The sequence below is a fragment of the Protopterus annectens genome, chromosome 1.part1 (assembly GCF_019279795.1).
Source record: "Protopterus annectens isolate FY-2018-M chromosome 1.part1, PAN1.0, whole genome shotgun sequence".
Classification (NCBI taxonomy): domain Eukaryota; kingdom Metazoa; phylum Chordata; order Ceratodontiformes; family Protopteridae; genus Protopterus; species Protopterus annectens.
The window spans coordinates 624,194,820-624,218,913 of NC_056726.1; the positions used below are offsets into that span (position 1 = coordinate 624,194,820).

General features: G+C 40.0%; 1 protein-coding gene across 1 annotated transcript in view; it reads right to left on the bottom strand.

Moving 5' to 3' along the window:
• The window catches only part of KCNQ5 (potassium voltage-gated channel subfamily Q member 5), a 1,528,448-nt gene that overhangs the window by 667,409 nt on the left and 836,945 nt on the right, over positions 1-24,094 (bottom strand). The gene's annotated exons all lie outside the window — the stretch shown is intronic.

A 24,094-nucleotide genomic window follows, 5' to 3' on the forward strand; every position in this document is an offset into this window, starting at 1 on the left:
CCAAACTGAAAACTGTCCCCAAAATCTGCAGTGGGTGTCCCATTCTATCCCCATCCTTTTTTCTTAACTCTTATATAAATAATTCAGTGTTTTATTAACAAATATTGTATCACCATCGCTTCAAAACACTTAAAGTAATTTTTTGTGGGGGCAAAGCTACTCTACTTCTTTCTTTAGGTGTCGTGCCCCCTATATGTCCTTACTTATTATAATTATCTTTAAGGCACTGGAGGTAAAGGGGGAAATCTTTGAATGCTTTACTCATTGAGAACCTTGGCACTTGATAGTGCAAGCCCTGAAACCACAAACATTTAAATGAGATCAAGGCAAAATGCAAATCGCTACATACTATGCTGGGGAGGGGGTAGAGAAAGCCCTATACACATATCTGTGTTGAGGTATAACATGAGGTAATTGCATTCACATTTTGTGGGCTGTCCTGCTGTAGACCCAGTGGGATGTCCTATAATGTGTGATTATACTGTAGGCCTAGATATACTGAATGTTATAGCTGTGGTGGTTGTCACTGACAGGGAGGTTTCTAAACATTGACAGCCACATCCTGTGTTGGGCCTATGCCACTTCCACAGTCAGAGGGACAAACTTAATTCTCCAAGGTGTATATAGCAGCAGCATTTTAGCCTATGTGGCATGAGCTGTCCCACATATAAACATGTATGAAGCTGAGTTCCTCCTCAGAGTGCTTTAAAACTCCTGTTATGGGTCAAAACACTCTGAGAAACAGACATAACACCTCCATATAGATGCCAGCTGTACATAAGGCTAGTCCCTCATACCTACTGCAATGGATCATGGGCCCTGACACCATTCCCCAGTTGTAGGTATAGCTGTGTAGGGGTATGTTGTGTGTGATCTTCGAACATCTTACATCCATATTTGTTTGCGATTTTAGGTTGCTATGCTTAAAGATGGGAACTACTGCAAAAGCTAATTCTCCAGGCAGAAGATGACATCCTGTTACAGCCTCCATGAGCATGGTCAATGGATGCTCCATCATGATAGATCTGACCAGGTTTGCCATGTATGTGTCTGGCAGGATATTATGAATGACATCAACAGTGATGATGTCCAAAATCAGAACTATGGTTATGTGTGAAGAAGGATGGTCAACGTGATCACTACAGCATGTACTGATGCACCCTGCCTGGCGCAGAAGTGGAGGATGATGGGAAGGGGCCTGATGACAAATAGTGAAGAGTTCCTGATGTCTCTGCATGGGGATTCAGACAGTTCTAACAATCACAATAGAGTGGTAGGCATCAGTGCTGAGCTGCTGCACATATCCATTGGTGATGTCCCAAATGGATATGTCTAAACATGATTTATTGTCTGCATTGCATATGCAGTACAAGGTGATAGAATGTACAAGAATGATTTCTTTGCTTTACAGAAAAATTGGAACTACAGTTCCAAAGACCCTCTGTCCCTCTCTTAAACATTACATGTGAAGCTGTTAAATCTCACAGTTTATTCTCACTGATGGGTTCGGAGCCGATCCTCAGCTCCGACACGGCTGATAGCAAAGCTCAAGGTTTGCCAGTAGCTCTAGACCAAGCCCCTTATCCCACAATGCACTGCTGGAATTACCTCAGATCTAGTTTGCCACGGCAAGAGAGATCTCGGTGATCCAGCTAGCTCGGACCATTTGTGAAGAAAAACAGCAAGTTTTATAAAAAAAGGTTTCTTTTTTGTTTTTTATAGGATAGTTGTGTGTTAGTGTTTGATATTAGATAATAGAATCTATAGTTTTAGATAGTTAGTGCCTGTTGGGCTTAGTTGGTTTGTGTGGGCCTTTAGCCCTATTTAGATTTATTAATCTTTCTAATAGTCAGGTTTTTTTCTCTGTGGGCCTCTTTAGCCCTATATTTGTAATCTATACTTATTTGTTATAGATAGTGCCCGGATTGGGCTTAGTTGTTTTGTGGGTCTCACAAGTTAAGTAAGGACTTTACTTTCATACTTTTGTAGTTTACTGGTTTGGTTTTCCTTAACTATGTCAGATGACAAGGAAAAATCCCACCCTAAATCGGGATTCAAAAAATGCCCAGATTGTGGGGAGAAAATGTCCGTCACTGACGGACACATTCAATGTGTTTACTGTCTGGGGGCTAAACACCTCCGAGACACTTGCAGCATTTGCCATTCCTTTTCTTCAAGAGTCCTCTTGGAGAGAAGGAGGAAGCTTACAGACTGGGGATTACTGCAGCATTCCTTTTCTGAGATGTTGAGTAGCCATGAGGGTACTAGCACATCCTCCAAATCCTCAAAATCCACAAAATCTACAGATCCTAAAATGACTAAAAAGGAGAAAACTTCAGAGGGAGGTCATCGGTTCCACAGACCTCGGAACCGAGTGTACCTTTGATTCGGAACCAGCTCTCAGTATTGGAGCTGGTCTCTGAAGTTCCCTCTTCTCCTCTGCTCCAGTCAGCACCTTCGGTGCATTCAGCTAAGTCCTCAGTCAGCCTTTCAGATTTGGACATGGATCGGCTACTGCAGAAGCTTTTACAGGCACCAGGACTTGTCAAATTGTTGTCGGCCCTGACCAGCTCGTCGGTGCCGAAGACCATGGAACCGGATTTGTCTACTCCTCCTCCGAGCTGTACTGGAATCTCAGAGCCGAAGGATACTGAACCAATTATTGTTGAACCCTTGGAGCCGATACTCTCACTGGTGTTATCGGCTCAATCTACTCAGATGTCCTCGGCACTGACCGAGGACTCTAGGAGCCGACGCTCTCCCATCGTGTTTGGGGAGGATAGTCGAACCGATTTATCGGTGCCGACTCTTCCTCTCGGGGCTTTGGCTCAGATGAGCTCGGCTCCTACCTCGGGCTCGGAGCCCAGGGTTTCGTGTGGGAGGATCGGACGGTACTCTCAGGTCCATCCACTCCTTCTCGTCAGAGCCTTCGATGCTACTAGGAGAGTTTTGTCTCCAAAGACAACATCAGCATCGGTTCAGCCTTCCCTCTCCCCTCAAGCTCCTGTGTCTGCTTCTTTATCTACCGGTCCCCCTAAGCGTAGAGACCTCGAGCCTCAAGTACCCCCACAGGGTGTACCCTGCTCTTCTGAGACCTCCCCAGATCCCCCCACTGTGGAGTTGCCCAGGAAGAGACTGTGCAAGAGGAGGCACTTATACTCCCCACAGTAGTCTTTGACATCTGACACGGACTTGGATGAGTCAGAAGGGTCCCCTCTATCCCCCTCTGAGGATATCTCCTTTGCAGAGATACTAGAGATCCTTAGTCAGAGGGGCGATTGGCAGTCCAAGACCCCTACTGAGGACGAGTCCGTGCTCTTGAAGGCTTTTGGGTCTCAACCTTCCACTTCTTGGGTGTCTCCACCTTATGACGAGCTAATGGAACTGATCTCTTGTAAGGCGTGTGAGTCACCAGAGGCCATGGAACCTGTTTCTTGTAAGCCCAATAAATTCATGTCTGCCCCAGTGGACAAGCCATTTTTGACAAAAGGAGTGCCTGTTGATGCCATGGTGGTAGCTGCAAACACCAAAAAGGAAGTATCTGAGACATCCACCTCTATCCATCCCCCTAACAGAGATTATTGGGTCATGGATAGATATGGGAAACGCATGTTTAATTCAGTGACTTTTTCTCTGCGATCACTGAACTACTTAACCCACTTTACCAGACTACAAAGAGATCTCCTGAAAGAGCTAGGAGATGCTCTCCAGGGTACGGTAGCTGCAGGGGTCACCGACAAAGTCAATGCCCAGCTCGCTACCCTAAACTCAGTGGTAAACTCGTCTATGCTTCTCATATCCTAGCAGCTGATGGTTCAAGTAGAGCTGCTAGTTCAGGCATTGCTCTTCGAAGACAAGCCTAGATGTGTCTCTGTTCCTTTGCTGAACCCTTTAAGTCTTCCTTTATCAACACCCCATTTGATGGCTCATCACTATTTGGGCCCAAAGTAAAGGAAACTTTAATCAGGTGTGAGCAGGAAGGCAAGACCTTATCTGCCGTTGGAGTCCATTTTTCTACCCCTACTCGGCCCTACCCCAAGGGCCCTAGGGGAGGGAAAATGTGGTTCCGAAAAGCACAGGGAGCCTTTCAGGACACATGTGGAAAAACCCCCTCTAGAGGCAGAGGAGGGGGTTATAACGGAAGACGCTGCCCCCGCGACAGAGAGGGGTCTGCAGCAACAGGGTGACAGGGGTCAGTTCTCTGGTTAACACTACCAGCCCCCCTGAAAGGGGGGCCAATTGTTCGGTTCTGGAGGCAGTCGGGGGATCACTTGTCTTTGTACCCAGAAGCCTGGCTAAACATAACATCAGATACATGGGTACAAAATATCATTTCCAGAGGATATTTCATACCGCTCTCTTCCCCTCCCATTCCTGTAAACAGAATCCCAGATGTTCCACCCAATCTCAGGGAACAAGCAATCATAGAGGTCCACAGATTGCTAGAAAAAAAAGTCATCCAACCAGTCCCAGCAGACCAAGTTGGATTCGGAACTTACTCAAGATTCTTTTTGGTATCAAAGAAAACAGGGGACTGGAGACCTATCTTGGACATCAGCAGACTCAACCAGTTCGTAATGAAAGAGAAGTTCCGAATGGTCAAGCTTCAGTCCATTCTTCCCTTCCTAGGGAAAGGCGATTGGATGTGCTCCATAGATCTCAAGGACGCGTACTATCACATAAAGATGAACAGATGCTCCAGAGATCATCTGCGTTTCCGGCTGGGAGCCAATCATTACCAGTTTCAAGCCCTGCCCTTTGGTCTCACTACAGCCCCCAGAGTGTTCACCAAATGCATGGCAGTGGTCACGGCTCACCTGTGACGTCTAGGATTCCAGGTGTTTCCATACCTAGATGATTGACTCCTCACCGCTACCACCAGGCATCAGTTGACTCAGGCAACACAATACACTCTGACACTTTGCCATCAATTAGGCATTACAGTCAACTTTCAAAAGTCTGCTTTATTGCCATCGCAGCATACCGTTTTTATAGGAGCAGAGTTAGATACCTCAACCACCACTCTACGTCTTCCTATCGAAAGAGTCTCACTTCTCCACCAACATGTCAGTACACTGGTGTCAAAGAACAAAGCTACAGCAGCAGAGGTATTGAAGGTGCTAGGTTTGATGGCAGCAGCAATCCTGGCTATACCACTCGCAAGAATGCATATGTGAATTCTTCAATGGCTCCTCTTTGCTCAGTGGTTGTTCCAGAAACTACCAATGCACCACATGATTCTCATCACGGATTCTTGCAAGACAGACCTTCGATGGTGGTTGATGTCTCTTCATGTCACAATCGGAAGACCCTTTGTTCTCCCCCCCAGTAGCCACGGACGCTTCCCTGATAGGGTGGGGGGGCATTTTCAGGGAAAGACTGACCAAGGCACATGGTCAGATCAAGAATCACATCTGCACATCAATGTTCTAGAGCTGAGAGCGGTACTTTTGGCGTTGCAGTACTTTCAGGACTCTCTCCCCTCTAGGAACAATTGCAATTCAAACAGACAACACGTCAGCAGTCTGGTACTTGAACAAGCAAGGTAGAACCAAGTCTTACCCCCTTTGTCGAGAAGCCCTCAGGGTCTGGCAATGGGCTGTGTCATCCCAGCATTTTCTGTTAGCAACGTACATCCCGGGGAAATCCAACATGATAGCGGACAAGCTAAGCAGGGCGATATTGCTCCCTCATGAGTGGTCTCTCAAACAACAGGTTGCGGAGTTGATTTTCCACAAATGGGGCCAGCCTTGCTGTGACCTCTTTGCCAGCCACATAAATTCAAAATGCAGAAGCTACTTTGCCCTAATACCACCTCCCGGTCATCCCCCGAGAGATGCACTTTTACACGATTGGCCCACGGGTCTCCTTTATGCATTTCCACCCTTCCCATTGATACCCAGATTTTTACAGAAAGCAAAATTGCTGGGAAGGACTGTTATTCTCATAGCCCCCTACTGGCCTCGACAGATTTGGTTCCCGTTTCTCCACCATCATCTGTTGGAAGATCCATGGATCCTGGACCCAGTTCCGGATATTCTGACGCACCCGTAAGGGGACCTCCATCCTTCATTGCAGTCCCTGAAACTGACTGCTTGGCTAATCCACTTCCCCTAATTGCCAGGCTTCATTCAATTTCAGAAGATACAAGACAAATTGTCTTGTCTTCTCACAAGCCATCTACCAGGAAATTCTATGGCAGTAAATGAAAAAGTTTCTCAATTTGGGCCAACACGCAGAAAATTGACCCTTTCCGAGCACTGCTATCATCTATTTTAGAATTCTTGACAAAGATTTTTAAGGAAGTGGCAGCAGCTGCTACAGTTCAAGTCCAGTTAGCTGCCATCTCAAATTTTCACCTTGGGTTTGGTGGCTCAAATGTTATGGGCCGTAAATTATCTAAGACTTTTCTTAAAGGCATTCTTCACGAGACCTCCTATCAAAAATTCCCTATTCTCCCTGGAATTTAAACTTTATGCTGTCTCAAATTATTCTTCCCCTTTTTGAACCAACATCTTCTTGTGATCTCAAATATTTATCCTGGAAAACAATTTTTCTTGTGGCCATTACTTCTGCCCGCAGAGTGTCAGAACTTCAAGCATTATCTATCAGACCACTTTACGTGATTTTCCATGCTGATAGAGTATCTCTCAGAACAAACCCCTCATTTTTACCTAAAGTCTGTTCTGAATCAAATATCAATCAGGTAATTGAGTTGCCAGTCTTTTTTCCCAACCACTCTAACAAATTGGAATACATGCTGCACAAACTTGATGTACACAGACAGCTCAGATTTTATCTTGACAGAACTAAGGATATTAGAAAATCAGATCAACTTTTTGTATCCTTCTCAGAAGCCAGAAAAGGCAATCCAGTGGCTAAAACAACCTTATCTAAATGGTTATCCGATTGTATATCCTTTGTTTATGAGAATGCAAATATGCCATTATCACACAAACCTAAGGCTCATTCTACCAGAGCCGTCTCTATGTCTTCTGCTTTTCAAGCTAAATTGCCCCTTGACAATATTTGCGCTGCAGCCACTTAGTCTAAGCCTCGTACCTTTATCACGCATTACAAAGTAGATAAGGCTTCAAGGGACAGGTCTTCCTTTGGTACTGAAGAACGTACTTCCATGAGCCACCCAAGACTGAGGGTGCTAGGGACGCTACCCATCAGTGAGAATAAACGGCGAGATTTAACAACTTCACATAAAGAAGTTATGTACTTACCATAACGTTCCATGTGAGTTGTTTATCTCACCTTTATTCTCATGTCCCTCCCTCCTGGCTGACTGTTGACTTAGAGGCTAGTACCATCCTGGTTATTCAATATTTCTTCTTCCCCTTCAGGAAGTGTTCTTGGTAGAAATAAATAAAGGTTATATATATTTATATATACTGTTACTCGCAGCAAACAAGATCTGAGGTAATTCCAGCAGTGCATTGTGGGATAAGGGGCTTGATCTCGAGCTACTGGCAAACCTTAAGCTTTGCTATCAGCTGTGTCGGAGCCAAGGATCGGCTCCGACCCCATCAGTGAGAATAAAGGCAAGATAAACAACTCACATGGAACGTTATGGTAAGTACATAACTTCTTTTTTTCTGTAACACTCATATAAGATTGGTTTAAATAGGCTGTGGGCATCGTTAAAGGGTTTCTCCTTAGTTTAGATACTTTTTTGATGCTTACACTGTTGCTTTGTTATCACAGTCCTCCACCATGGACAGTGTACTACTTGATGATAGGAAACTGTCTGGCTCCAGTAATGATGGCAGCCAAGTCCTGACACTATCAGGGTCCTTGGTGTAATTGGTCAGTTTGGGCAATTCTTCCATGGATACAGCTCCTGTGCAACCCACAGTGTAGATCAGGATGCCACCTATGGAGAGTAAAATGCTGTGGCCTCATCACCAGTGGATTAGTCCCCATTTGTTGCATTCAGCTCCAGTGAGCAAGATGGTGACTTAAGGAGTCAATATGCCAATGGTTGAATACTCTATGGTTCCTGCACGCATTGAGAGGTGAGTATATCTATGGCCTCTTCTTAGCATTGTGAAAGGCTATAATACAGGGACAGACAGAGACAAATACAGCTACAGCTGAGCAGGTCTGGGCAGTATGTGGTTTGAGTAAAAGACTACTAGGAGTGAACAGGCTAGTGCAACATTACGGACATGTGCTTTAGGGAGTTTGTATACAGCAGATTCCCATGTGCAGTTGCACATCAGCAACCTCACTAATTACCTCCGGCTTTCATGGTGAAGTCCAGCATGAGAGTGGTAGGGTACAGTCTACTGCTTGTAGCTCCACCACTGCTACACAGACATCCACTGTTGAGAGAACTGTGTGCCATGGACGTACACTCAGATGGGGTGTTGGTACAATGAATACCTATAGAATGACCCACTGTTTGTGCTCATGGATTACTGTATCTTCTGTTCAGGATGTGGATTGTGCTTGTGACCCTCACAAGACTGTACTAATCATGAAGGGATTCACATCTAGATCAGGGGAGGTCATCGTGCCTCTTTACTCATCCCTCATCAGGCCCATAATTGAGTACAATGCCCCTTTTGGGATGTACCTTACCAGACACCTGCAGCAACTGGAAAGACCCCAAAAGTACCTCACCAAGAGGATCAAAGGGCTCAAACAGATGCCATATGCTGCCCGTTAAAGAAACTCCAGCTCTACTCAGTGGCATACCGCCTGCTCAGAGGCAATCTGTGCCTGACGTATAAAGCCATGTCCAACCCGGAATTAATGGACATGCTGCACCTCAGAAAATCCAAATCCCATCGAGCTACGCTCTCGAGGGATTGAACCTCAGCACTCAAATAAATAGGACATTGCTGGAGGGACAGATTCATAACCCAGAGGCTCCCTTCACTCTGGAATAAAATCCCAGTCCAGGTTAAGCAGAGTCCCTCATTGACTCTCTTCAAGAGGAATCTTGATGAGTGGATGGGAGATCGTAGGTTTACGCCGAGTATCACTTCTGTGTCACTATTAGACAAAGGCACAGTATACTAACCTCGAAAAAGGGCATAGCAAAATTAATTTAAAATGGGTGGCGAAAGCCAAACACACTCTGGCTAGGCTTATAAATGCCCTAGGGCAGATAGCCTAGTATGAACCTATAAGAGACAGCACTTCCATGAATGGCGATATGCCATGTCAGTGCATATGTCTCCTACAGGTGTCCCAGACCTGTCTACTAAACCCTAGCATGGTGCTGCATCATCTACTGGATGTGTGCTGCTGTACACATGGACACATCTGCATTGCTTAATACTACCCAGTCATACAACAGTGGTGACACCACCTCCTTCCTGGGTAGTCTCCTTAGCTCCTCACAATTATTCACCATTGTCTCACACACGTACACACACACACACACACACACACACACACACACACACACACACACACACACACACACACACATATGGACACCCACCATGTCCTCTGCTTTTTCATGAAAGGTCTCTGTAGCTAGTATGCTCAAAGCCACATATACCTTGATACCCACAGAAAGAGGTATTCCACGCATCCCATGGGCCTGTTTATTCACATAGTAGCAGACCACTATTTCTGTGTCATTTAAGGCATTGCATGCCAAGTATGGACTGATGGTGCAGCACTATTTAGGGTAGCCACACTCATCTTTGTAACCAGCAGCAACAAAAGTCTCTTATATATACATTCACCAGCATGGTGGCTAACCATACATAGGTTCATAGGTTGGTACTAGGCTATCAGCCCTAAGGCCTATGTAAACCTAGCCATAACAATAAGTTTAATGTATTCGCAGTTTGTCTTCCATAACCCTAGAATTTTACTATGGTTAATATCTCTGATGGTAGCACCTGTCCACATGAAATACGTATATTTCTGAATCATCTGTCTTAGTGCTTACCCTCCATTATTGCCCTTATTTTAATAATGTTTTCATTCCCATGTCATAGCATTGCCATTTGCATATTATGCTGGATGCTGTATTTCTTGGCTTTCCATAGCTGTATTCAGTGCATCTCTGAAATTGGCTGCACCCAGTGAGTGCCTACTCTTCATGTAAAATTGGATGAAAAGGTTGTGCAGTGACAATAAATTCTGAATCACATATATTGGCATTTCTTTTAAATTTAGATATTATGTGGATGTACAAGAATTTCTGTGTTTAAAGTGCACACCCAGTCAAACTGCAACTTAGTCTTATTTGACTTACTCTGGTTCCATTTATATTAATCTGGTCTGAGGGGCCAAACAACTGTTTAACATGGTTGCCCATCTTGTTTGACTTCATTTCAAGACCCATAACTGTGAGTCTTTTAATTGCATGAAAAAAAATGGAGAACAGTGAATATGCAAACTCATCATTCTGATTTTAAATTCTTTTTCCACTGGGGCACCCAAATGTGGGAGGCATTGTACCACCACATCCTTCTTCTAATACAATCTGACTCCCAGATCACTGCACTTTGAAGAAGATGGAGATTCTGAGATGCTGCAATCTCAGACTTAGTGCATACTTCCTTTTACATACCTACTCCCAAATCACTGCACCTTGAAGAAAGTGGAGATTCTGACATGCTCAGACTTAGTCCATACTTCCTTATAAATACCAACTCCCAGATGACTGCATATAAAGGGACTTATTTGAACAGGCAATGTGAATCCCACAGCTGACATCTGCAGAAGACAAGTGACCACATTTGCTATAAATATATTATATGGCTGCTAGCACACTCTCTGGTTCACAGGTTCATAAGTTTGTAGGATCTTACTAAGTTTAATGCCAAGGAGACCACTGAGAAGCTCAGCTACATCAGTTAATACAGATGGGAGATGAACACTGCCTGTTATTAAGTTGATTTTCCACAGATATCTCAAGTGAAAATATGCAGTCACCCATACAGTCATTCAGACTGCTTTAAGAGGTAGCCAGGGAAGTACTCTGCTTGATGTATGTGCAGCTTGTTCCAGAAATGGGGGATGGATTTAAGGTTGCCACATTTTCAGTTGTCCAAAGTGGGACAACGGGGGTGTGGCTAGTATATGACATCAAGGGGTGTGGCCATGGTTAGAGGTTGTGGCCAAGAATTAATACATGTATGTGTATATATATATATATATATATATATATATATATATATATATATATATATATGTGTGTGTATATATATATATATATATATATATATATATATATATATGTATATATATACTTTAGTGAAAATTTAAATGATCACCTGGGCCACCAAGGTGAACCGTGCCTTTTTCTCCACTGTACCACTGTAGTATGATCTCTGAATTGGTATATTCAGTAAGGGAGGGTTTGTGGGACAAAGTCCCCCACTTTGGTTGGTTTAATTTGCTTTGGTTTTTGTTTTAGTTATTGGTGGCCAAGTGGTTAATTTCCTGGAGGTGAAATACGTTGTTCGGGGAGTTCGTTCATTTAAATTTTCACTAACGTCATCTCACTGTTATGCTAGTCGATGTGATGTTAATTCACTGATATATATATATATATATATATATATATATATATATATATACACACACACACACACACACACACACACACACACATATATATATATATATATATATATATATATATATATATATATATATATATATATATATATATGTATATATGTATATCTAGGGACTGAAACCTTGAATGCAACATAAATAGGACATGTTTCAGGGACAAGTGTGTGTATTCTCCTCTGCAGCAGACTTCCACTCCATGTGATTTCTTCCATAACCAAATTCATGTAGGACATGAACGTGATCAGACATTTACCCCTGGTCTGACACCTATGCCAGTTACAGACGGAAGCAGCGAGTTAATGCTTGATCTCTCATTGTCTAAGCCTATATTCAACCCTTAAAATTACCAGGGGTATCAAATCATGTCAGATACATTTGGGAAAGCATAACTAGGCTTAAAAAGGCTGCTAGGGCTGTTAGCCTAGGAAACACCAATGAACTTATGAATTAGGTCTAAGTACTTATTTATGCGGGTATAGAGTTCCTTTGTAAATGTAGCAGGCATGTTAGTGTTGTGTCTGGTTATATTACAAGTGAATTTGGATAACTCATCATAGGAGGAGATTTATCCATTTGAAATCTTTGAATTCAGTATTGACTGGAGGGATTTTAGATATTTTGAAAGAAATGGTTACAAGTTTACAGTCAGACATAACCAGTGATAGAAAAAATTAGAAGCATGGTACATGTAGTGGCTATATTAGCTAGGATCAGACAGAGAATATCATGTTCTGTAGTTGGTTTGTTAACTCTCTCCCAGGGATTTTTTTTTTACTGAGTCTACAAATCTCAGGGTGTACCCGACTTTTAATCTGTAGGTCCTCCAGTTATTGAGGGGTAATTGAAATCTCAAATTATAAAGGCATTGGTTCCTTAAGAGCAGTAAGTAATCTTACTTGGTTATCAAGGGACATGGAGAGTGCCTTGTGGCAGGCTATAAGTTGATGGCTTGTCTTGTTCAAGGTAAGATGGAGTTCATTCAGTTCAGCTTGGGGTTTTTGGGAATCAGTTTAGAGGTGATGGAAATGTCACTATTGTTTCCATGAAGCCTGAGTGCATAGTGGGTACAAAACCCAGGTATGGAGGGAGTAAAATCTTTACATTGAAACCAAGTCTCAGTAACTACACAATCATGTATGTAGTCATGTTGAAGGGGTGCCTCAAGATCAGTCAATCTGTTGTTAAGACTTCTGGCACCGAGAAGAACTATGCTGATATGGTCCAGTTTAGGGCTGGAATGTATATATGATAGTTGCTATGTTGCATAGTCCATTTAGCTAGACTCTACCTAAAAAAGCACTATCAGGGTAGCAAGGCCATTAGCCAGCAAGGGCATTAGACAGCAAGTGGAAACCAGAGTGTGACAGGTGCAGGCCATCACTGATGAAGCAAGTTAGACTTTCAGTCATCTTGTCCCATGCTGACGCATACTGCCTCTTCTTCCAGAATGAGCCCATCTACTAAGCAAAGCACAGAAGTCAATCTTCTTTTCTTTGTGTATAGGTACCATTCTGTATGAGGGAAGGGTTCCACGTTGGACCAGTATCTTCCCAGCAATGTGGAGATGTATGGTGACATCCAACTTGTTTCTCTGCCTATTTCTCAGGGTTCTGTTTCCCAAGTCATTCACACTTACATGGGCTTACCACTGGATTGTAATCATATTTGTCTGGTGAGAGGAACTTTAGAGCCCTTGCTATGTCATGAATCCTGCCACCAGAAAGCCAACTAACTGTAACAAGTCTTTGTCCAGTCTTGTGAGTGTGGAGCCCATGTCTCTGACAACACAGCCACAGATTACTAAGATAATGCTGTTTTTACTCATGGAATTTGAGGTGTTAAGACAGTTTGTGGTATATCTCCTGCTAACTCTTTACTGTGTGTGAGCAAGGTGCCAATGTGATGGTGGGTATCTGGTGAGAACTAGTTTTCTTTATCCTAGGAGGCTTTGGTAGTGACTTTTTACAGCTACAGCATAAGTCAGCTTAGTATGGTTGTGATGAGATGTGGGTGGTGGTGATGAGGCTCACAGACCATCTCAATGGGTGAGAGGCATGCCTTCAGTTTGCATAGATATTTGTACCTTTCACAGATTGAATTATTTGTGTCAAGTAAAAGATCATTGTCTGTGAGCATGTGCCTGAGAGTACCAAGTATTGTATGGCTGGAAACAGAAGGGTACAGTCAAGTTTTCTTCCCATTTTATCTAGGGAGGTCTTGAACTTAGTTTAGTCTAGGTGATCAGGATTTAATCTTTGCAGCCTGGACAGGTATGATGTACAGGAGGAGATCTACTCTAAGTAAAGGCACAACTAATTCTGAGCAGTTAACAGCTACTTAGCACAGCTGCACATACACACTATGAGAGAACACAGATGGTGTAGCAACTACTGCAGCAATAAAGAGTTTATTCTCAACTGGCAGCAATACAGTAACACTGTCGGGCAGAGCATGCATTTGATAGTAACCCAGCACAGGCACACACAGCCTATATACAATACAGCAGTAATGAAATATTCCAATAGCTACAGATAGCAGTCTTGTGTAACTATGCACAGCTTTCAGCAACACATCATCACTTAAATGCTCAGTGATCATGTTCATTTTCACTCTTAGTGCTGGTACTCAATCCAGCACAACAAACAAATAAATAAATAATTAAGAGAGCACTGAAACAGGCAATCAGAATACAACCTGCTACTAGGCCAACAGTAATTTAGACTTCCAGAAGATCAGCAGATTACCCTCTCTCAGACTCTCACAATGGAATCACTAGCAAGGTTAAAGATGACTCCCAGTCACTGCCAAACTAAGTTGTTCCCAAATTGGCAGTGTGCAATGAATTCAGAAAAAAAAAAAGTTGCCTCCGATGTTAAATGATAAGTAAAGTAAATAGAATGCACATCCTTGCTGTCTGTGTGGATTGAAAAAAAAAAGAATCACATTTAAGAAAAAGCAGGTCAAATCCAGTCCCAGTAAGAGCTCAGATACACAGTTTATAGTACTCCAGGCAATAGGAGAGCGCAAGCCGCATGCTGAGCAATACAAAAAAAAAAAAAAGGAAACTGAAACAGCCAGTCAAAGAGTACAATCTGGTACTAGGACACAGTAATTTGATCTCCTAGTTCAACAACAATTTTCCCTCTCTCAAAATAATCTCTGGCAATATTCCAAGATGGCCACCAAACTCTGCCAAAGTAAACTGTGTCTGATTAGCAAAATATACTGAAAAAAAACTGCTATCTTCGATGTTTAACAACAGTTTAAGTAATTAAAACACGCTTCCTGGTGTCTGAATAGACTGAAGATAGGAGTCAAATTTAGTTAAAACAGAACAGATGCATTTCCAGCAAGAGCTCAGATGCATAGCACTCCAGACAAAAGGAGAACAGGACCCAAAAGCTAAGCAATATATTAAAAAAAGACAGAAAATTGAAACAGCTAATCAGAATGCAGCATTCTTCTGGGGTCCCAAACACCGTCAAAGTATGTTGTGCCCAATATGCACTAAAGCCTGTTAAATGACAATCACAACTCTCAACCTCTTAGAGTAAGAAATCTGGACAAAGCCATAAATAAAAGTGGGACAAAGGCCCCAAAATAGGAACAATTTTTTTTTTAAATTCTTTTTATTTTATTATCATATAGACAAACAATACAAACCACAGAAAAAAAACTGTACAAACATCTACAAAAACTATAAACAACTATACACTGCCCAAATCAATAACAATATTTACAACAGATAATAAACTAAAAAAGGAAGAAAAACGTTTCAGGTTAATAGACAATCAAAGAATACATTCCAAAAATTTTCAGAACAGAACTTGTGATTTCCTTTATAAAGGAGATATTTTTGCACCTTAATATGCCTAATTACCAATTCCTTTAGACCTTCCCATGTTAGTGCGGCTTGGCACTTCCAATGCAAAGAGATATAATATTTGATAAACATGATAATTGAAATCACCACCTTGAGCTGAGCTCTAGAAATATTATCAGGAGGGATATGTAGTAAAGCAAATTGCCAAGAAAGTGTTGATTTCTCGTAACCCATTTTCTCCAAAATGACTTTAAGGGCGCACCACAGTCTGTACACACATTTACAACTCCAGAAAATGTGGTATATATCGGCTACTTGATCCTTACAGAATGGACATAGAGACGATGAGATGGGATTAATTTTATTAATAATTGCAGGTGTTAAATACGCATTGTTGGTGATCATTAGTTGCGTATAGAATAGTTTTTTAAAAGGGATAAATTTAATACTTGATTTGAAAGCCTCTTTCATTTGTGCGGGAGTTATATTCGTGTCCTTATCCGACCAGAATTTAGAAAATACTGGCAAATTGTTAGTTCTAATAGAGATTAAGAACTTGTAGACATTAGAAGTCATTTTCTTTTTTAGCAGAAGAAGTTTCCAAATAACCTTGGCAATTTCGATATTTTCCCTGGACAGCTCTGGATGATCAAAATATGGATTCAATAATTCAAAGATCTGTCTAGTTATTAAAGTATATTTTTTAGAAAGATTAAAGGTTTGCCTAATCTCAGATATCTTCAAATGTTTGACTAAAAGGAAGTCTGCCATGCACTTATCCTTAATAAGGGGGAAATTGTCCAAATTTATCATGTTACCACTCAGAGTTAAATTGGGATTTAGATGTAATGGTTGGAGGGAAATGAACGCCTGCAAAAGTTTGAGAAAGGATAATAGTTTATGTAATCTGATAACGTTATATTTGAGACCATAGATGATTTTATATTTGTCTAGACTGACTTTGCTTAAGAAAGGTAAGGTGGATGGATTAAAGTTAAGGGATCTAATATAATTGAAGTAAAGTAATACCCAGTTAGGGTGCCAAGCATCCGAGGTATTAACATAATTTGCTATCTTAATAATTCTACTACTTTGAATAATGTCATAGTATAGTTTGAAGTCAGGAAGAGAAATGCCACCCAATTCCTTCGGGTAAGTAAGTTTAGAGTACGATATTCTCACCTATTTTGGAGACCAAATAAATTTAGAGAAGGTTGAGTGTAATTTATTGAAAAAGTATAAGGGGATAATCACGTTAGTTGAGTTGAAAATATACAAGAACCTGGGAAGAATATTCATTTTAATAATAGTTGATCGTGCCAGAAAGGGAAGCTTAAGTTGAGTCCATCTCTTTAAATCCCATTGTACCTCCTTCCAAAGAGAAGAGATGTTCTCCTGATAAGAAATGGATTGATCAGTTGAGAAAGTTACACCCAGGTAGCGCAGTTTTGAATTAACAGGAATAACTTCAGAAGAGAAATTTAGAGGGTATGGTGATGTGATATTGACCGGAAAAATTTGAGATTTGTTTTTGCTGACCTTGTAGTTGGCAAATTTAGAGAAGATATTAATGGATTTCATGATTTTCTCTAAGTCTGAGTTTGGTAAAGAAAGGTAAATATTTAGATCATCAGCATACGCCGAAAGGGGGATACTAGTTCTAAATAGCTTGGGGATGATCTGATGTGTTTTTTGTTTAATAAGAAGAAAGAGAGGCTCTATATATAGATTAAATAATAAAGGAGAAAGAGGGCAACCTTGTCTCGTTCCATTGATTATGTTAATCCTCTCAGATATAACATTATTAATATGTAGTGTTGTATAGGCATTGTGATAAATGGTCTCAATAAATTTTTTGAACAAGGTGGGAATGTTAAAAAGGGGTAGAATAGTGAGTAAAAATTTCATACTCATTCTATCGAAGGCCTTAGAAGCATCTATTGCTAGAGTGTACAGGGGGTACCTAGCTAAAGATGAGAAAGTAATCATAGCTTCTAAAGCTAGAGTGTGGTCCGAGGTCTGTCTATTTCTAATGAAGCCCGATTGTTCTTTAGAGACTATATTAGGAAGCAGAACTTTAGTCTGTTGGCAAAAATTTGGGCCAAGATCTTTAAATCCACATTAATAATGGAGATGAGTCTAAAATTTTCCGGTTTGGTAGAATCTGATTTACCTTTAGGGATAAGAATAGTCTTAGATGCATTAAAATGGGGATCTCTTATACCCTGGTGGAGAATATGGTTATAAATCAAATATAAAACCTGTGAGATCTTGTTGGGATATAGTTTGTAGAATTCTGCTGTGAACCCATCAGGGCCAGGGGGCTTATTCAGTTTTAAGTTATTGATCACATCTAGGACTACCTGAGAAGTAATTTCTTTATCTAACAAGTGAAATTGATCCATATTTAGTTTTGGGAAAGATAATTCTTTAAGGGTATCATGTAGTATGTATAAATCGATAGGGTCACTAGGTGAGCTGTAGAGTTCAGTGTATATTTTTTGGAAAATTTTTATAATATCCTGTGTATCGTGGTAGAGTTTGTCTTGATAAGAAATTTGAGTGAAATTGTGTGATGGCTTAATCTGATTAATTAGTCTGGCTAAGAACCTAGACGGGCATTGAGCCCAATTGGAATATTTGGCCAGCATTTTGGTTTCATGAACTGATAGATTATCTGCCTGTAGAGATAAATAATCTTTCTGCAACTTAACTAACTGAGATTCTACTTCGCTATCATATTTGGTCTGCAGTTTGTTCTCCCATTCTGATATCTTCTTGCTCAGTTCAGACTCCCTTTTAAGATAAAGTTTCTTGAAGTAAGAGGCTTTATTTATCAGAATGCCCCTAATTACCACCTTTGTGAAGGCCCATAATATATCTATAGGAATATCCTGCTCTTTTGATGCTTGCATAAACTGGTTTAAGTTATCTTCTATAATCGAAGCTATTCCTTCTTTTTGAAGAAGATTAGGATTAAGTTTCCACCACAAAGGACTATTTCTACTGTTACACCTCTGATTGAAATCTAGGGAGAGGGATAACTTCGAATAGTCAGATAAATTTCTGTTATCAATATGTAGTTCTATTTGGTAGTTAGCCAGGACCGAGGAAAGAAGAAAGAAATCAATTCTGGACCAACTCTTATGACAATTGGAGAAAAAAGTGAAGTTAACTTTATTATTGGGGTTTCTGTGTGTTAGAAATGGGTCAAGCAAATTAAAATCCTCCTTGAGCTCAGCTAATACTGACACAGCTAGTTTATTATAATTTGTATTACCCTTCGACCTATATGTAGTGGGGTTCTGAACGGAGTTCCAATCTCCTCCTATAATAAAATAGTGGTTGGGGAAGGAGGAGAGAATGTTGTAAATAATCATATAGAAATTTTGTTGGTTAGCACAGGGAGAGTAGATATTCAAGATTACAATGGGCTTATCAATGTGGGATATCTTGGTACTAAATAAACACCATCTGCTGTCCTTATCAGATTCAAATTTAATAATATCAAAAGGAATTTTTTTTTTAATTATTATGGCAACCCCTGCACTATTCGACTTCACTCTGGAGTCAATGATCTTTCTCACCCACGGCCTCCTTCTTTCATGCTCCCATTGACGGCTGATCAAATGTGTTTCCTGAACTAAAATTATATCAGCTTTTGATTTAAAGCACATGTGCATGAAGAGTCTCCTCTTTTTGATCAGCTGTAATCCCTTAATATTCCAAGAATCACATATAATCATTCAGCTACCTATTCGGTGGGGGATAACATGTGTGATATGGAAGTATAAAAAGGAATAAAAAGACAAGAAAAATATATTGCATAACTTGAAACATAAAAACTTCTATTAGTAAAACATGGGCAATAACCGCTATAATACAAGACCCTTCCTGCCTAACAACCGAGCATAAACCCCCTCTCCAAAGGCCTGGAAGGGAAAGGGATTTTTGGGAACTTTGAAATAAAAAACCTAACATACGGGTAATTCAAAGAACCCCCCCTCTCATGAGGGAAGAATGGACCCCCAAAAAATCCCCTAAGTACCCTTAGGTCTAGACCGCTTATCCTCCCCATCAGGGTTAGGATTTCGAACCCAGCTCAGCATTTAAGAATTTGAACTGTGAAACAAATAGTGCATAAACCATTCTAAAATAACAATTGCATAATGAAAATGACACATGTTAGTAGAACAAAATACTATTCCTCATAAAGGCAATGAGAACAATCAACTGTGAGAGAAATATGAAAGTAGAACTATAGTCTAAACCAAATGTCCAAGACTGCAAAAGGTCAATTAAAAAAATTTTTACGAAACAGAAACCTCATAGAGTGTCATGACATGAGACATACCTTAAGCTTATAGCCTCAAAAATTTCCCATTAGTATAAAAAGGGACCATATATGCTCTGAGTGACTGACCATGGGTCAGTTCGAGGCTAATCTAATCACTATAATCAGTGTTTGACAAAGACAATGGAAATAAACCCCTAATAAATATAGAGGAAAACCATCAACCGGTTATGAGTAGAAATAAAAATAATCAATAGCACTGAAGAAATAGGGTGCTTTAGGAGTAAACTGAAATTTACTGACTCCCAGCTATAAGGTACACGGTAAAAAGACATAAATGAGTGAGCATTCATAAGGAACATAAAATACATCAAGGCTGTAACCTTACCAAAACTAATCATTCACTAATACCTATACAACTATTCCCAACACGCTAACAAATACGAAATTATAGGAATGCATTGATTTTAGTCACCAAATATATAGGAACTCTGCAAACCCCCAACTTAATGGAGGCCTCCTCACCGAGTTATCAGCATTGCAGTTACTACAGAAAATACATCCATTCTTATCAGATGCTAGAGCAAAGTTGGAACACAACAATATTATCAGGAAGCTATTATACTGAAATCTTATTATATTAGATGAGAGTAAGGTTTGCAGAATGATATTCAAAAACACTACTATAACATATAAACTGTAGGAAGACACTTATGGTTTTAACTACTTAAGAAAATATATGTTCAATACCTTCCACCATGTAATTAAACTAAAAGGAGGCCCAGGGACAGATTGTACAAGGTATCAAAAAGAAGAAAAAGAAGAAAAACAGGTCTCAATGATACAATTTAAGAATTAGGAAACATTTTCCAAACAAAATATTAAATGCCATAGTAGGATAACTGAGACACCTCATAGCTGAGGTTTGATTTGCGATTGAAATACCCTATAAGGTGTCATTAACTACAGACAAACCAGAGATGTTTAATGGTATCTGTCAGATTTCTTAACTTTGGCTGTTCTGTCTTATTTAACATGTTCACCAGCAGTAACATATGACAACATACTACAGAAATTACTTCAACGTGTAGTGCAAACTTGTTTCATGCTTCACATATTTAACATATGTGTACCTAGAAAAACAGTTGCCTTTTCAATTTTTCATCAGAAAATTAATTTTACAGCATTTGCTCAGAGAGTAAAAATAAAAATGTGTACATCTGACATAACATTTCCGAGACCTCAAGCATTACAGCTTTTCTGAGTACTGGTATGCAAACCTGCACACTGACTTTACTCCAACATTTGGCAAGGTACTAAAGACCTGATAGCTGTAACACCATAATAATCAAATACATTACCTGATAAAAACAAATTATCAAGGTATTAAGATGATAAACAATTTCTTTATGTTGTATACTATTTAAATGAACCAACATTATACAATTTTAATATAACAGGAAAATTTCCCATACCAAGTCCAATGAACATAAAAGTCCCAAACAGCAACCAGGAAAAACGTGATCCATGTCTTCCAAACCTTGCACAGCCAAATCCAGCAGTAATCCAAGCTCCCGACGACCATTTGAAACCATTATATAAAAACAAAAAAGGAGAACAGCCTTGACAGACTGCGTGCAGCTTACTTTCGAAATAATTTAAAAGGGCAATCACCACTCAATGCACAGTTTAATAATTAACTGTTTTCTGAGTGGAATCACCGCTTTAAGAGATGTAAAGAAGAAAAAACTGCACAGCCAATCATAGAAGACGGGCGTCATGATGCGACACGTTTAGAGGCGACGACGAGCACTTGCATGATGGGAAATGAAGTTCTCTGTGGTCCTTCCTCCACGCTGAAGCAGGCCTTCATCCTGGGAATACAAAAAGACATGTTCTCGTCATCGGAAGCGCTGAAACACGGAACGGAGCACTACCATACTATGGAAACACACTGGAAATCATCCAGGACACAAAGGTAAGTTTAGAATAACTTATATCTGATCAGGACATACCTTAAATACTTTAAAGAACATTTCTTTGGCTTCTTTGCTGTTTTTTGCTTCGTATTTTGAATCTTGGAAATTAAATGTTAATGTATTTGGGAATTTCATCTGGAATCTGATGCTTTTTTTGATGAGGTATCCACAGTAAGGTGATAATTTTCTTCTTTCCATTTTGATAGGGGCTGGCAAATCCGGAGAAAAAGTAATTTTAGATTCTCTCCAAGTAATAGATTTCTTAGATCTGGCTGCAAGTAAAATTGAGACAGCATGCTGGTAGTTTAAAATCTTCACATAAACATTCCTGGGATACTTATTTATTGTGTTGTCTGCAACTTGTCTAAGGGCTCTGTGAGCTCTTTCTATTGATATTTGAGCAGTTAGAGCTGGATTTTCCAGTAGAAGGGATAAAATCTCAGTGATGCTTTCTGGCAGAGATCTGTGGGGGATAGATTCCGGTATTCCTCTTATGATGATGTTATTGCGTCTTGATCTTGCCTCAAGATCTAATATTTTGTCCTGTAAATCCTGAATAATAGAGCACTTGGAGTCAAAACCTTTTTGTAATTGGTCAATTTTTAGTTCATTGTTTGAGACCTTTAACTCAGTATCCGAAATTCTGGTTAACAATCTGTCCAGAGAGTCTCCGAAGGATTTAAAATGTGTGGAGAAACTTTGAATAGCCTCTTGGATAGGTTGTAGAGCTATTTTTAACTCTTCCATGTTATTAGGGTCGTTTTTATTTTTAGAAGAAGCAGAGTTCACTGATGGTTTAGACATGTCTTGTGGATGCTGTTGCTGTTTGCCCATCCTGGCCCTTTTAGTATTAACTTCTTTTTCAGGAGAAGAGATTGCAGAAAACTTCGCTTTTGTAATTTGTAAGTCCATCAAATCTGATACATGAGACATACCAAGAGTATTTAGTTATTTTTTTTTATATTTTTCAAGTAATCCAAGTACTTAAAAGCTGAAATATTTGTTGCAGGTGGAATTTGCAGCACAGATACAAACTGCACACCAGAAGCACATGTATTAGAAACAGCAGGAGGCCCGAACTAATCCAAGGTAATCTTCTATTTTTATACAAACAGAAGAGGCAATCCAAGTAAAATATTAAGATAGAATGTTAAACTCCAATCAAAGGTACGATTTTTTTTCGGAATAGAGTTGATTTCTTCACAAAATAATGGATTAAAGATGTTAAGGTTATGCAGAGCTGAGTTTCTACCCTGTTTACAGGACGGTAGCCATCTTGAACTCCACCAAAATAGGAACAATTTTTAAATACTGCTCTTACAAACTTAGAAAGTTGATAGAATAACAGATTTTGCATTAGCATTAATTTTCTGAAGGATATGAATTCTGAAACTCAAATGGCTGTCATTATTTTCTAACTTCAGTCTTTAATAATTTACCACTAATTTGCCAGAAAACCATAATTTTATGAAAAATGGACAAAAATATAAGGCCAAAATTTGGACATGCTGCAAAAATATGTACAGTTGAGAAGTATGATGGCAATTTAAGTCATTAAAACACACGTTGCTGGTGTTTAAAGGGACTGAAGAAAGGAGTCAAATACTGAAATGTGTATTTGTGCATGCAGCAGCAGACTCACTACATACCAACTTGTACATCGGTGAGTTATATGCGTTGGTAGAGTTTGATCACTGCAGATGTCTATACGCAGTACATGAGGATGCCTCTATATTCATAATTCTGTCTAACTAGAAATGTGGTGCACATATATTTTTCTTTGTATTAATATGCATGTGGAATGCTGATGGGTTAAGCTAATACAGCTTACTGAATTAGTAGTTTGGCCATCTGCATATATTCTGGACAGCAGCAGCAGGCTTGGTGCTCTGTAACATATATTTTTGATAGCTTTGGCACTCTGCTAACTTTGAGTCATGCAGGGGCATTTTTTCTTGCATACTAGCTAGCCCTATACACTGCATTCCATATTTATGAGCCTCACCACATATGCAGAAGGATCTTTCATTTATGATACACAAATACAACACTCAGCCACAGGGCATGCATTGTCTAACTGATTATTTTGTTTTGGATGTCTATGTCTCACTTCAGATTAATGATGGGCTGAAGAGAGCATAGCAAAGAGATTAAGACTTGCAAAAGATTCAGATTGAAGGATGAAAAATGAATGCTTACGGAGGATTCAGGATACTGTATGAGGCATAATGGATAACTGATGCCTGGCATAACTCCCTTTACAAATCAAAAGAAGCGAAGTCATTAAAGGTGTTAAAATGCTTGCAAATTAGCTGAAAGTGTGCCATGATGATATCTTAAAACGTGAAGTAAAATGCAGGATATGTGATGTGCAAGCTGAGTTCCAAAATTTGTTGCCCTGGTGGCTGTTATCCTCCATCTGTTATTCTGCATAGT